We start from the raw sequence: 16,848 nt of genomic DNA on the forward strand, positions 1-16,848 counted from the left end.
AGTTGTGAATCATGTACAACTGATTCAAGTGCATTTCATACTTTCCATGAGGCCAATGATTTGGAATATCTTGGGTGGATTGCGCTCTGTTCCCAAAGCCCAAGTCTCCTCACACTTGGTTTGTGTGGCGACTCCCAGTGCTGCCCCTGGTGAGAAATACTGTATCAGTAGTCTGCTTCTGGGGTTTTCCAACTGGCCATAAGTACAGCACTGCAGGGCTCTGAGTTAGAAGAGAGCCTTTACTTTGTCCCGAGTGATTCTTTATTTTTCATTTCTGAGCAGTCACCTAAAGATGACTTCCACCTCTAGCTTGGATGGGGTAGGTATGTCCCTTTATATTTTAGTTCCATTTCCTGAGCTTAATCTAAGTGCTTTTTGATATGAGTTCCCATGCAAGCTAATTGACCTCACTGTGTTGTAGGTCCCATCTACGTGTAATCACAAGTAGTATGTTTGAAAATGACACTGGTCGGTAAACTGTGTTAGAGAGCATGTTTGGCTAAGGAAAAATTCATCCGAGTTACCTGTACAATTCATTAGTTTATGTTCTGTTGTTGCAAATGATAATTTCATATCGAGGGCAACATAGAAAAAGAACACTGTTACTACCTAATGAATGCTTATCAATCTTATAATAAATTTTTTTACTCTATAAAAGAACACTGAGGGTTGGGGTGGTGGCTCAGTGGTAGAGCACTTGCCTAGCACGTGTGAGGCACTAGGTTCAATTATCAGCACCACATATAAATGAATAAAATAAATGTCCATTGACAACTAAAAAATATTTTAAAAAAAGAACACTGAGTGAAATAATTTAGGATACTTGAATTCTCTGGGGCATATCTTCCCTGTGTGTAGTGATTGGGATGCCCAAACACTATCTAATCAAACTTCAGCCACAAGTGAACAATCAGCACTTTCCAAACTTAACTCAGACCTTTTGGATGTGGTCAAAATCACTAATGACATAGCCATTAAGCTAATCTCTCTGTCAAATAAATAAGCCAATAAGCTTGTGAGAATGGCAACACCGACAAGGGTACAATCCATCAGACTTTGGGGTGAACGTCTATTACTGAGAAGATCATTATATACATTATTATACACATTAAGAATTCTCTGGAATGCAGTTATAGCAGTGGTTCTTTAAGTTTTCTGGGAGTTGACAGTCCCAACAAAATAATTAAAATTTCATTTTTGCTTAAAAAAGCACATATGAGTTCAAACTATTACATTAATGGAAATAGATGTAGATGTTGAATAAGTTGCTCTTTAGAGAATTAAGTATTTATTTAAAGGAAAAAAAAACTTAGATATGTCTCTCATAACCTTCCAGGAATTTAGGCAATTGGGGGGATGGGGGAGGCATTTCAAACGTCAATAATTCTGTCTTCATAAATTGATAATTCCACTCTCAGCTTGTTCAAGGGCATGTGTTCTTTTTTTTCTTTTTCTTTTTTTTTTCTTTTCTACAAGGCAAGGCCTGATGGAGTCACTATGCCTGTGTGTTTCATTATGTGTGACAAGAAGGGAGTCATGAATACCAACTGTGTGGCTAGCAGGAGGTGAATGAGTGTGGAAAGTGGCTCTTAAACTTAGTAATTAGAAAAAAAAATTAAGCATGAGAAAGACTATAGAAGTAAAGCTAGCACATGAAGGCTATTTGAGGTTTGTGAACAATTTAGAAATGATGAAACTTTGGGGAGTCCTATCTCTTGGAAACAAAAACAAGGCAAAGATTCAGGACCATATTTTCCACTTCCAACATTTTGATTTCCTTATTTTTCATGTAGCAAACTGTTATGGTTAATGCTTGGGTATTGGTATTAATATTTAAATAAAAATGATAATTTTTCCTTTAAATATGTGATTTTAAAATATTTGGTGGGTGATTATGTATAATTTTATTATTCCAAGGGGCCATGTTTTGTTTTGTTTTGTTTTTTTCACAACAGAATACATCTGTAATTGTTACCTAAAGGGAAAATTGTATTTCCTTACCAGGACTTTGTTGTACAGATTTTCTGTTTGTAAGGACTCTGTTTTGTTAGATGAGGTTTTTATACAATGGCCTGATTGTTGGAGCAAATGTTCATTTCTTGAGTGACTGCCTCAAATTGGTATGAGAAAAACTTCTATAAATAGTGACCATATCTGAAAAGATATTCATTAAGATTACCGATATACTTAAAAGAAAGTAGGTGCTAAATTAATCTTCCAGCCCGAGTCTGCACATGCATGTCATGTGTCTATACACCACATCCATATAATACAAGGTAATATCCATGCCCTCTGTGTACTTGCAACATCAATGAATTTGCTTAGGAACAAAGGAAGTTTACAACAAATAATTTGTTCCTTTGTGTCCTGTATATGTGGAAATGTTCTTCAAGTCTGCCTTATTTTATATGAAAACATACCTAATTCTCCTTCCAAATGATCAGTTTCTCTTTTTCTTCCAAAAAATCTGAGAATAAAAAATCAGGCTGATTTAATCAGGGAGATTATTCAGGATTTTTTTGATAGGCCCAGTGTAATTAAAAGAACCCTGAAACATGAAAATATGCAGAAGAGGAGGGCCGAAAGCTGTAAGGTGTGAAGAACCCTCCCCATCACTGCTGGCTTTGAAGATGGAAGGGGCCACGAGCCAGGAAAGTTGGGCAACTTTTGGAAGCGAAAAAAGACTAGGAAATGATTACTTGTTGTGTCCCTCAGAGCTTCCTGGAGAGAATGCCGTCCTGTTGACACATATTTTTAGCCCAGTTGAGACTCATTTTGCTCTTCTGATCTATAGAACATTAAGACAATAAATTTGTGTCATTTTATGCATAATTTGTGGTAGTTTGTTACAGCAAGAAAATAAATATAGGAGATATCAGACTTATACCCAGATCTGACTTTTCTGATTCATTTCTCTCTCAGATTTATGTGATTATGACTTAATTAAAGCAAGGACACTGGTGTTCGCCACAACCACTCCGACACTGGGCACATGTTCAGCATGGAGGCGCTTAGACTTGTTGACTCTGTGAACTTCACACAGTTCTTTCTGTGGCTACATGCTCTTAAGATTGGGCTACAAATTCAGTCACTTGGAAATCTGTTTGGTCAGTTTTACCTACACAAAATTGTAGAGACTAAATTAATTATCAAAAATATATCTTAAACAATTTGTTACAAATTTAGGAAGCTATGGCTGGCTCATTGGCTATTCTGATCAGCAAATTCCCATTTTATTGTTACCCATATAGACATAACAAATAAAGAGAGAGAGAGAGAAAGAGAGAGAGAGAGAGAGAGAGAGAGAGAGAGAGAGAGAGAGAGAAACGAGAAACTTCTCGGATTTGATAATTAATATCCTAACCCAGTTGACCTTAGTGGAAAAAGACTCAATTATGCAGTATTGGTTGAGAAATAGTTTTGCTGTCAAAAATCTTGTATTTGTTCTGATTGAATGTGATTCAGTGATCCCGGTGGGAGGGAAAAATCAGATAAAGTTGAGATTTGAGTGGGTTTGCATGACCAATAACCTTTCCAATTTAATAGACTAAATAGTGCTTAAGATATCAGCATTATCTAAAGCAGAATGAATTTATTTTGGAGCAATGATAGGATTCTCTGACTTCATGGTAAGGAAGACTGTTCTAGAATAGCATTTTGTCATCTGGATTCAGATGTACCACATGCACAGTGCAAAAAGCTGCTAGGATTAGCCCATGTTGCAGATGATAGTTCCACTTTGCTGTTTCTGCACTCTAGCATATCATATATCATCTCAGAGAGGTTATAGATTCCTTAAAGCACATTCATAAGCCTCCTAAGGTTAATAACCTATTGTTCTTTAAAACTTGTAGTACCAATGACTTGAACTTAGGTTCCTTAAGAGACTTCAGGACTCTGGTACTTTCATATTATAAGGGATGAATTAATATTAAATGTTAGCCAGTTTATGATCGTTTTAACCTCAGGTGAAGTCTGAATAATCATTTCTGTTTAAAGGCTGAGGTTTTATTTTATTTTGATTTAGTTTAGTTTTTTTTTTTTGTACAGAGAATAGGGGTGCACAGGGCCCTCTACCACTGAGCTACATACAGCTCTTTTTACTTTTTATTTTGAGACAGGGTCTCCTAAGTTGCTGAGGCTGGCCTCGAACTTATGATCCTCCTGACCCACGCTCTCGAGTTGCTGGGATTGTAGGCATGCACTACTGTACTCAGCTAAAATTGAGGGTTTTAAATAAGCAGAAAGTTTGATAGAAAATGACTCATATGATTTGAACTTAAAGAAATCAGACAAAACTAAAAAAAGGGAAGCAGATTCTGAATTCCCTGACCAGATATCTGAGTGAAGTTTGAGAAAGGTAGGAAAGAAGTGGTCTTGACTAGCATATTGTAAAGGCAGGCAGGTTTACATGTTCCAGAGCTCTGGCTGGAGGTTCTAGAGGTGCAGAAGAGGAGGTCCTGAGAGCTGGGTACTGGAGTACTAGGCAAGGGATTTAGAGCATGATTGGGCAAGAAGTGCAGGGAGGGGAGTGACTAAGCAATAGTCTTGCATCTTGATTTGGAGACAGACATTTTTCGTGCATTTCTTTAATGACTGTTGGGACAAGAGGCAAGCTGGATTGAACTTGTGGGCATGAACAAACCTGCAAATCTGCCAAGGGTAGAAGAGTTGTGCTAAACAGGGCTCCAAAAATGTGGCACACCATTTTTGAAAAGCACATGAATTTCTCTATGAAGCCTGATTTTATATGAATAATGTCACATATATTAGTAGACAAATCCTAGCATGATCTAAGTCATTTATTCCATGGAACTCTTCTACATTACTCCCCTCATCTTAATCAAAATTATTAGTGATGTGGTTGAGACAAAGCCTCTGTTATAGTTTGGATGTGAGGCGTCCCCCAAAACCTCACAGGTGAGGAGTCCCCCAAAACCTCACAGGTGAGGCAATGCAAGAAGGTTCAAAGGAGAAATGATTGGGTTGTGATAGTCTTAACCCAATCAGTGAATTAATACCCTGACACGGATTAACTGAGTGGTAACTGAAGTGGTAGGGTGTGGCTGGAGGAGGTGGAAATTTGGGGTGTGGCTATGGGGTATATTTTTTGTTTCTGTAGAGTGAAGTCTCTCTTTGCTTCCTGATTACCATGTGAGCTGCTTCCCTCTGCCACACTATTCTGCCATGATGTTCTGCCTCACCTTGAGCCCCAAGAAATAGTACTGGCCTTCTATGGACTAAGCCCTCTGAAACTGTGAACCCTCAAATAAACTTTTCCTCTTCTATGATAGTTCTGGTCAGATCTTTTGGTCACAGCAATGAGATAACTCACTAAAACAGCCTCCACGTGGGCTGGCAGCAGCTCTGCCTGTATTTAAGGTCCTTTGACCACTCTACCATACTGCTCAGCTGTTCTTAAGAGCTCTGGGAGCAGAATATTGGCTCTGGAACACACTGGCTGTATGACAAGCTATTTAATCTATCTGTATCTCATTTTCTTCATCTGTAAAATAGGAATAATAAAGCTTCTACCTATTTTATAGGGTCATTGTGAGGATTAAATGACATCTAAGCATGTAAAATGCTTAGAAACAGCATCTTGCACATAGTGCTCAATAAATGCTTATCATTAATACTCTCCTAAATATGTCATTTTATGCAATGAATGACAATATTTTATTCATGCAATAAAATTTCCAGTAGTTTCATGTTACTGACAGAATAAGGTTCCAACACGTCAACTTGACATTTAAAGTCTGCTCACCACATCCATTCAGTTATATATCCCTCTTCTTCCACATGCCAGAAAGCCTCCACTTGATCTACAGTGGTTGGCTCACTTCAAACCCATCTTAATACGTTTCATCTGCAACTTTAAGCCTCCTCTCACATTGTCGAATACACCTGATTGTACAATTCACATGATACGTTTCAAAAGATACTTGCTGAATGCATGTGGAAGTCAAAGGAAAAAAAATCCTTTCCCACTAATGAGTTCTGAAAGAATAAAGGTAGGAAGAGGAGAAAGAAATCCAGAGAGCTTTAGCTGAAAGTAAATAAGAATTTCACTAAAGGGCCTTTATTGGGATTTTTATTTCCTTGGATTACATTGTCCTCACTGTAGCATGTATACCCATAAACAAAATTCCAAGGCAGACGCCTTCCCTGGTTTTTTTTCTCCTAATGCTTTTCACTTAAATCAAGGTGCCGATGTCTCTGTTGGAGATAGCGGATTTCAAGGAAGGATGAAAGCCTAAAATACATGGTGTTAGAAAGACTGACATTCTCGACTTTAAGTGAAGAATTAAATGTGCAATTTTTTTTCAAGTTGTCTTCAAATATCACCCTTTGGGCTGTTGCTTAATTGTAGGAACATGAGCATAGTTTGAATTTTAATTAATGAAAGAGGAAAATGAAAAGGAGAAAAGAGGAAGGGCATCCTGACCCCTAGTGTTTACTTTTCTTCCGTCTTCCCTGGGAATGGTTGTACTGCTACTGCAGCTATTTAATTGGTCTTTTTCCCCCATTCCTATGACCCAGTTCTTTCTGTTTTGTGACAATCACTTTGGTGAGAGAAAGAGGCTAAATGCCATTGATTTCCTTCTTTAATTTTGGTGATTATTTCCCATGCCCAGAGGAAAAAAATCATCTGAGAAGCAATCTTGAAAGCTGCTAACAATCTGGCAAGGACTTCAGAGAGCACATGAAGCTAGTGAGAAGTTTTTTAGGTGCCCATGGGTAAATTAAATGGTTGGGTTCTCTGACCTTTCGCTTTTGAAGCTGGCATCACCACAAAGCTTCACACGGCCAGGCAGAAGGTCTCTGTGGTCCTGACCAGGAGAGACACTGATCCATGTAGCTTCTGAAAAACCCTGGGCAGCAACAGAGACCTGTTTTCCATTCTGAGCTCTGTTGTTATGTCTTTCAACTACGCTGTCTTAGTGTTTCACCTATAAAATGAAGAGTCATTTATTGAAATATTTATTGAGCACCAGGCATTGTTTTAAGTGCTGGGGATAAGGCTACGAACAACACTAACAAGATTCCTGTTCTTAGTGTGTTGGGATGAGGCGTATACAGGGAATGGAGACTATCAATAGTTCTGTAAATTAATACAGAAGGAAATTCCAGATAGCTATGGAGAGAAGAAAACTGGGTGCAGTGATTGAAAGTGACTGGGGTTGATTAGGGACAGTCTCCCTAAGGAGACTGACATTTAGATATACTGAATGATGAGAATGAGCTATGATGTAGGGCACAAGTTCCCAGAGAGAAAGTAGAGTTGGAACAAAGAAAGACACTAAGACCAAAATCAGGTTTCTGTCTTTGAGAGACTGGCAAATGCCATGTGAAGGGATGAGAAGAGAGTGATGAGACATGATTAAGGAGATGGGGAGGGGCCATGGAAGACCTTGTTGGTATTATAAAGAGTTCTAATTTATTATTAGTTCTATGTAAACCAATTAGAGCAGCATTGTCCAATGGAAAAACAGAACAGGCTACATATGTGATTTTAAGTTGTCTAGTAGCCACGTTAAAAAAGCGAAGAGAAGCATATTAGTTTTAATGATGTGTTATTTAACTGAATATATAAAAATTGTCACTTCGACATGTAATTACTATAAAAATTATTGATGAAATATTTTAAATTCTCTTTTTAGATTAAGTCTTTGAAATCCAGTGTATATTTTACATTCATAGTACATCTCAATTTGGATGCTAAATTTTCATTGGAAATACTTGATCTGCTTTGAGATTTCATAAAAATTCATAGCTGAAAAAGTGGATTCACATACTTAAGTTGTTCCATGCATACTTAAGAGATGTCTAGTAATTGTGTTTTAAAATTTAAATTATATGAAATGAAAGACAAATAAAACTTTCATCTTTCACTTGCACTGTATGCTTTCTAAGTGTTCAACAGACACCTGGTTAGTAGTCACCATATTGGATAGCATGGCATATGATGGTTCTAAGCAGGGAGTAACAAAATTTGATTTGCTGTACAAAGATTGCTGGTTGCTATGTGGAACTGACTATGGAAAAAAGTGAGGATATAGGAATTAATTAGATAGCATTTGGCAATTATTTCCTGTAAATGGCTAGGTAGTAAATATTTTAGGCTTTGTGGACCATTCAGTCTCTGTCCTATATACTCAATTTCGCATTTGTAAAGCAAAAGCAGTCATAGATAGTATATGAAAGAATGACCATTGTTATGTTCCAATAAAAGTTTATTGGTGGATATTGGAATGTGAATTCCATACAGTTTCACAAGCCATAAAACACTCTTATTCTTCTGAACTTTTAGCAATCATTTTAAAATGCAAAAACTATTCTTAGCTTTTAGGACATACAAAAAGAGGCAGCCAAGTAACATTGTGAGCTGGTTTGCTGCCCCATGGATTTGGGCTCTTTGGTAGTGACCCAGGTCATAGGTGATGGTGCTCAGGAATCCATGGTGCAGCAATGGGAGAAATACATTTCCTGTGATGGAGCAGACTAAACTTGCTGATTGTCTGAGTCTTCGAGGGAGGAAAGAGAAAAGTAAAAAATAAAGCCAGCCACTAGGTTTCATTTTGAGCCTAACCAGATGATTTCCAAAGTTCTCTTAGTGCCAACAATTCGTAATCTATGATCTTTAAGTAGAATCCACTTTTTTTTTTTTTTTTTGGACCAGATTTTGGAAGGACACTCTTCTTCCTCCTTGAGTGGGTGCATTCCAGCATCTGGAAATTGCAAACCTGGAGATTTTCTCAGCTAAAGGAGTGTTACACTGTTTAGCTCTTCACTGACAGCCTCATTAAAGTCATAATTTTTTATTTGTATGTTGTGGAATTTCCTGGATCTTAAGACAGACTTTTGTATTTACCAGTGATACACGTCATTTCTGTACAGCTACAATCCTGTTTAAATAGGTTAAACCTGCTTGTTTTAAAGAGGGTTCTATGGGAATTCTAGATCATTTAGTCCTTCCCTCCCTCCTTTCTGTTTCATCTTATTGTAGTTATCTCCCGGTGAGCAAGGGTTTCATGGATTAAAACAGTAATTGATTTTGTTTTTAGCTTTTATTTGAATGTATCCTTTCTCTTCAAATACATTATGCATCTCCAAAGAAACTCATAAATTATAGACAAAGCAAAAGTTAAAATTAGATCTGAGTGTGGTGTAATGCCCAAAGGAAACTATTTGAAAAGGTTACAAGCTGTCAAAAAACAATTTGTATGGTTAAAAGCCACACAGTTAGATGCTGTTAATGGAGTATCTGTAACGATTATTTGGACATTGGTTGCTTATTATGTCTCTGTGGCAACTAATCAGTGTGTTACTTTGAAAGCCAGAGAGACCTGGAATTCGGCACCTATTATCCTGGAGAAGTGTGTGGAGGAATGTGTTGTGCCACATCAAACAAACAGCGCCTCTTCTTTCTCCAGATTTTAATAATTCCCCACCCCCTCCCAAATTGTCACTGGTGCTGATTGCAAGAATAAAGACTAGTTACTTCAGTGAAAGGATCATAAAATCAATCATGTGGATAAAATTACTGAGCCATCCAGCCAGCTGGTCTCTATTTGGCTCTACTTTGGTTCATTAGTTTATGGGGTGAATTCACTCCATATTTAAGGAAAGCAAAAACGGCATCAAAACTAGTTTGTAATTAATTGCAGCTTTTTAGAAAGGAATGCATTTGCAAATGGAGAATATGCAATGTCAGTTCGTGCTTTCTGATTATGTTATGGACCTGTCTAAAATGCAACTTTCTTTTGTGTTTATGTTAACGCTGGATACAGGTTAGACCCTTTTTCAGATCCTAACCACTATTATACATATTTTAAGAGTTTCTCTTGAACAACTTAACATAACAACACATTGTTGGTTGGCTACAGCATGTGCATCTCCAAACAATATGAGAGTCATCTGGATGCCTGGCAATACAATCTTGGCCCCTGTCTTGTTGTATTGTCATTCAGGTGATTAGATGGGCCTGTGCAACTGTAAGCCGATGTTAAAATGATTGTACATCACAAAAACATTGTGGTTTCCATGCTTTGTTAGTAGTAAAATGGCTAGTGTTAATTACTTGGGCATTTAATGGACCCAGAAATAACAAATCCATGATTCTCTTGATTTTGAAACCTTTTATAAAAGGACATAAAAGCAGTCAAGCAACTCTGGATCAGTGCCCCTACGCATCTAACTCCTCATAACAAGGGCCAAAATAAGTGCAAGGAACACAAATGCTCTTAAACAAAAGGAAACCAGTAGGATGGAGCACTAATATTTAATGCTAACTCTCATAAACACAGAAAGGAAAAATCTGTTGAACAAAGAAGCCAAATGTCATAAATATGCCTCCCTGTGTCAAAGACTGGAACTAGTTTTCACAGAACACAACAGGCAAAACAGAGCTCCACTTGGCTAGTGATGGTGGAGACGTCTGTCTCAGTCAGTCGAGCTACTGACAAAAGCATTCATTTCTTTGCTTCTTTGGAAGTGATGGGTATTTCAGATGCAAGCCCTATGGCTCAAGACCATGAACTCAGAATGTGTTTGGGGAGATGTTCAAGTACACAAATCCCTACCAGATGCCATGAGACTCAAAGGCCACAGATTTCACCATGACATTTGGGCTACCTTTCTTGTCTCCTATTTTCTTCCAAGTCCTGTACCATCTAAACTTGCAAAAAATGATCTATGAATTGAAAGTTAAAGAAAAGGTCAGAAAGATGTCAGTAGACCATCAGAAAAGTGATATTATTTGAAATGAGAGAGTTTCAGTACTCTCCTCTGGCATTTGGAAACCAAATCCTAAATAAATGGAATAGCAACTTGCTCAGAATAACCTACTGGGATAATTCACATAGAACTTTACAAAATGTCTATATGTGTTTTAACTAACCCTCAAAAACCCTTAACAAGGTAGGTAGGAAAATTATTTAAAAATTTAGGGGTAAAGGAACTGAAATTCGTAGAGGTAAAGTAATTTGCCTCAGACTATCCAGCTAGTTAAGTTTTGATCTCTTTTATATATATATATTTGACTCTATGAACTTGTTATTCTTCTAAATTGTCTCCAAATTTAAGTTCCTGTTTCTCCCCATGTAGTAGTCAAGTGAAGTGAAAAGCTAAAGCATGAGGAAAGAAAAAAAGTACAATTTTCTTTGTATCTGATTCCACAGATGATAGCTTTCTCAATTAGAGTAGATATGCTGAAGACCAACTGAGCAGCCTGGAAGGGAGCAAAACCAAGAAGTCTAGAACTGTGACTTCACAGATGAGCCAGGCTTTCCACTCTGAGACTTGTGTTCTTCTCCTTTAAGTCCCTCAAAACCTCACCTACAATATCTTCAAAATTAATGAATGTCAAAGAAAGTAAAAATACACTTTTGCTTAGGAAAACCAAATGACATAGGGCCTAAGAAATGTATCACATCAGAAATGCAATTTTAATGGCCTAAGTTTTATATATATATATAGATATATATATATATATATATATATATATATAACACATAATAAAACATCATAATTACCTATTATTTACATGTGTGTTCTAAGAATTACTTAAAATTAATTGAGAGCAGGATTAACAATTTTAATCACTTCATGAAATATTCATGAACATTCATAAAAACCATAAGACATTTCTTTAATGAATTAAGGATACTTAATATTTTTTCACAGAATTTAAGGGCAGAAAGTCCCCATTAGATAATTCAGTGTATGTTTCTGAAGTTACTGTCTGTCTCCTTTAAAACAGGGCTCCCACACACTGTTCTTAGCTGTCAGATCTACCCATAGTCAAACAATTGATTCTCTTCTGCTTTTAATAATGATCTGGGTTCTCCCATCATAGCCAATTGGACATGACAACAACCATAACAAGAAGACCTTTGCAGATGGACAGCACTTGTACATTTCAAAACGTACATTCTGGTTTCTGGGGCAGGAAATCCATTGATTGGTTTTTCCAGCCACTGTGTAGGCCACACTGAGCTCTAGCTTGCAGGAACACCTCAAATTTCCCAACAAGATTTAAAACTGCTTTTTTTCTCTAGTGAAAAGGAATAAAAATCAAGACAAAATGGTTGGTTAGGATTCTGCTAGAGGGCACATACCATGTGCATACAGTGGTACTGAAAGGTATTCTTAAGTCCTAACTGGTGGTGGTCTCCACCTGCCTCTCCACCTGCCATTCCACCCCCACAACTTCCTTCAAATCTAGCAGAGAGACACCAATTGTAATGAAGACTGAAGCAAGCAAACTAATTAAATTTTAACAGGTTGTCAAGGAAATATTACTGAAAAAATGAGGGGAAGTAATAGTTGGAAAGGGACATGAAGAAAGGGATGGTGGAATGAAATCTACCAAATTATACTATGTATGTATAAGAATATACCACAGTGAATCTCACCTTTATGTATATATAAAGCCTTCATTAAAAAATATAATAAATAAATAGAAGACCCATAGAGTAGAGGAAGGGGAACAGGGTATTGGAGAAGGGGAAGGAAAAGTACTTGGGACTGAAGTGTAGCAAATTATATTCCATGTTTGTATGATTATGTCAAAATGAACCCCCATATTATGTATAACTATTGCACACTAATAAAAGCATTTAAAACTGGAGTAAAAAAAAAGGCAAAGAAGAGTCTGATGTATAGACTGTAGTCACAAGGAATGCTTAGTAACTACTTGCCTCACCTATAATCCTCATTCACATGTCTCTAAGGCTATTTAAGGAGATGACATATGACTCTGTTGATTGAAACTTTGGCAGCTATGTTCTGAGGGTACATTAGTGAAACTTGTTTGGGATAATCTTTCAATTTTTAATGCTGAGTTAATTATAATCACCTGCTCAGAATCCTATTACTCCTGAGTGAGCTTGGCATTTGGATTCCTGAAGATAGAGAGTAAATGACAAGAAGTTGGAATTCTGGGGATCACCAAGGGTGGACATTTAGTGAAACACCCAAGTGATCAAGGCTGCTATTCGCTGTTAGTACTATTACCTTTATAGTGGACAGAGATACTTCTCTTGCAACAGAGTTGAGGAATGTTAAGGGGCAAAATTATTGGAGGAAATTTACATTTTATTTTAATAATATATTTAATAATATATTCGTGTCATTATGACTCTATGAACTTGTTATTCTTCTAAATTGTCTCCAAATTTAAGTTCCTGTGTAGGTTAGAGAATTATAAAATATGAATTTTTCCCATTTTCAAAATCATCTTTGATGGCTCAATTGAAGACTTAAAAATTTAGTTGATGGTATTTGAATAGGAAAGTATCATGCATGGGAAATTTGAAAGCTAACAAAATGTGAAAAAAATGAGGTAGAAAATCATCCAGAATTTCTCCTACCTAGAGAAAAATCACTATTAATACTTTGTTGTATTTCTATTTTACTATTTTTTGTATTGAAACCTGTAAAACTTTAAATTTATTTTTTTATTTTTTTTAGGCAAAGTCATTTTATTTTATTTTTTTTAAATATTATTTTTTTTAATTGGTTGTTCAAAACATTACAAAGCTCATGACAAATCATCTTCCATACATTTGATTCAAGTGGGTTATGAACTCCCATTTTTTACCCCAAATACAAGTTGCAGAATCACATCGGTTACACATCCACATTTTTACATAATACCATATTAGTGACTGTTGTATTCTGCTACCTTTCCTATCCCCTACTATCCCCCCTCCCCTTCCCTCTCATCTTCCCTCTCTACCCCATCTGCTGTTGTTTAATTCTCTCCCTTGTTTTTTTTTTTTCCCCTTTCCCCTCACAAACTCTTATATGTAATTTTGTGTAACAATGAGGGTCTCCTTCCATTTCCATAAAAACTTTAAATTTAAAGTAATATCTGGATAATTTAATAAGAATTCAACACATGTAGAAGAGTTTAAAGTAGAAAGAACAAATTTCTTTCTCTTTACCAATGTGCACTCTTGTGCTTCAGTGCCATTGTTAAGTAAAGGTCACATGAACACAAGCACTCAAGACCATGACAGTCTGTGTGAAAACTGACAGTTACTAAATGATGAATGGGTGAGTAGAATATATAGTGTGTGTATTCTGGGCAAAGGGATGATTCATGTCCTAAGCGAAACTGTGCAAGATTCCCAAACTACTTAGAAAGGCACACAATTTAAAGCTTATAAATCACTTATTTCTGGAGCTTTCCACTTAATATTTTTGGACCACTGTTGACCACAGATAATTGAAACCTCAGAAAGTTAAACCATAGATTAAGGGGGAATACTTTTCAAATTTTATAATATATATACCTTTCTTTATTATTGACTATAAGAACCCATGCTTTGTTTGTGAACATAACATTTAAAAATTAATAAAATAGCCTTTATAACATTATGATTAAGTGACTACAATTTATTTCAGAATCACATAGTTTAAATGGATTCACAGAAAAAATTCAATCAAATTGATGTCATCAAACCCTTTTGAAGGAAAATATTCCCAGCATAATACGTGAAGGTATGCCAGATTTTCTGTTTAAATTTTTAAATTTTCTTCACTTCCTTTCATTCATACTTAATTGCTAATGTTTACTTTTATTAGATTATAATCTAACTTTTATTCCTTTTTTGTCTTGGGTGTACTTCTTAATGAATAGTTTTTATGGGAGTGGCTTAAGTGGTAAGTTTTGTATTAAAAAAATCTTCATAAAGAAATCACACTTTATTTTCCTCAAAGTCATAATGACTTTGGGTTGCATGGGGATGCATCTTTAAAACAGATAATTGAGAGATGGCGAGCACTGTGTGGGAGAGGGCTATAGACCTGAGACCTGATTCAGTAGCATATTAACTGATTTATTTTGTATCTGTTTCTTAACCATTCTGGGTTTCAGTTTCATTCTCTAAAATTATTATATAAAAATACTTATCTCATAGGTTTGAGAAAAAATATGAAGAATTCATGAAGTAATAAACTACATTCTTCTTAAAATAGTTGTGTAGTGACCAAATGTTTATTGAGTTCATTACAAGACTACCTTTAATTAGAATACATAACCAGCAGAGTTCTGAGAAACTGAATCACTTGAGAGGGTAATGCATTCTATAAAATATATGTACCATTCTGCAAAGTTTGGAAGTTTAATCATTACCCTGAAATTAGAGTATGAAGAGAAGACAAGTGAAATGCTATGAGTAATGTTTTAGATTCTTAGGAATTTAACAGATTGTTAAATGGGATTTTCTTCCTATCTTGGACACTATTGTGATCCCAAACCTGACAAAGTGTGTACTTGTATACTCTCAGAAAATGCACAAGCTTCTCCACCTTTTCAGAAAATTCTACAGATTTTCAAAAGAATAGAGTGAGAACATGCTTCTTAATAGCATGATTGACAACTTATATACTACACAATTTAGTGATGTAAAGTGTACAATTCAATGGCTTTTAATATAGTCAGATTTGTGCAATCATCACAAAAATTTTGGAACATTTTCATTACCTCCACAAAGAAATTACTTACTTAGTCATCATTTCTCAACCCATTTATAACCCCCTCCAATCCTAGACAAACTTTAATCTATTTTCTGCTTCCATAGATTTTCTTGTATAGGTCTTTCATATGAAAGGAGTCATGCATATGTGGTTGTTAAAAAACCTAAGTATAAAGTTTTCAAGTTTCATTTATGTTGAATCACATATCAGTACTTTGTATTGCCTGCTAATAATCCATTGTATGAAAATACTTTTTATTCATTTACAAATTGATAGACATTTGAATTAGGTTCACTTTTGGATGGTATAATGCTAAGGCTGCTATGACAATTTGTGTACAAGTTTCATGAGCACATAAGTTTTCATTGCTCTAGGCTATAAATCTTGAGTTAGAATTGCTGGGTCATTTTATTTAATCTTTTTGAGGAACTGTTAGACTGTTCCAAAGTGGCTACATACTTTGCACTACCATGAGAAATATATATGAAGGGTTACAAATTTCTACAATCTTGCTAACTTTTTTTATGGTCCCGTCTATTGATGATAGCCATCCTAGTATCCCATTGTGGTTTTGATTTGCATCCCCAAGATGATATTGAATATCTCACATTTGCTTATTGACCATTTGCATATCTTCTTTGAAGAACGGTCAATTCAGATTCTGTTCCCAGTCTTTAAATTGAACTTTCATTTTGTCATAAAAGAAAGCTTATATTTTCCTTCCTGGCTTCCCGCATCATGTGAGATCGCTCCAATGCATGGTCATGAGAAGGATCTGCAAGAAGAAATAAATCATTTCTCAGCTGGGATTTGTAATCCAAGACTGCCACTGAATGGGAGCAGAGCCTGAAGAGATTTGTAATCCAAGACTGCCACTGAATGGGAGCAGAGCCTGAAGAGAGTCATGTAGAAGTTACTTGTCCTAGAGTTTGAGGGACATTGATGCTGAGTTTTTCTATGGACCCCTAGATATCTATCTCAATTAGCAATAATCGCGCCTCGGATAAACCTCATTGGCTACCATACTGCCACTGCGCAAAGCTATCTCTATTACTAATGTGTAGAGCCATTCAGAAAAGATCCTGCACTTGAGTGCTGCCTACCAGGGATAAAAGTCCATGAATATAGCACCAAGTTAAAAGCTGAGGAGAATCAGAAATGATTAGGATGAGCATGAATTGCCTATGCAGCAAAGGGGTCCCATCTGGGAACCTCCAAAGAGCCCCCAAACCAGTCCATGAGATGAAGGATCTGAAGGGAGAGGAGCATATTACATAAGCATCAATCAAGCAAAGCTTTATCCTTCCATTTCTCCCACTCAGACAGCTCCCCCACTCCCAACCTTGGAGGATCCTGAAA

At 36.2% G+C, this 16,848-nt stretch overlaps 1 pseudogene; it reads right to left on the minus strand.

The window, feature by feature from the left end:
- Positions 1-16,380: 16,380 nt before the first annotated feature.
- Positions 16,381-16,532, minus strand: LOC125613443 (annotated as a pseudogene).
- Positions 16,533-16,848: the final 316 nt, after the last annotated feature.

Source organism: Marmota marmota, unplaced genomic scaffold, assembly GCF_001458135.2.
Source record: "Marmota marmota marmota unplaced genomic scaffold, marMar, whole genome shotgun sequence".
In the NCBI taxonomy this organism is placed as follows: domain Eukaryota; kingdom Metazoa; phylum Chordata; class Mammalia; order Rodentia; family Sciuridae; genus Marmota; species Marmota marmota.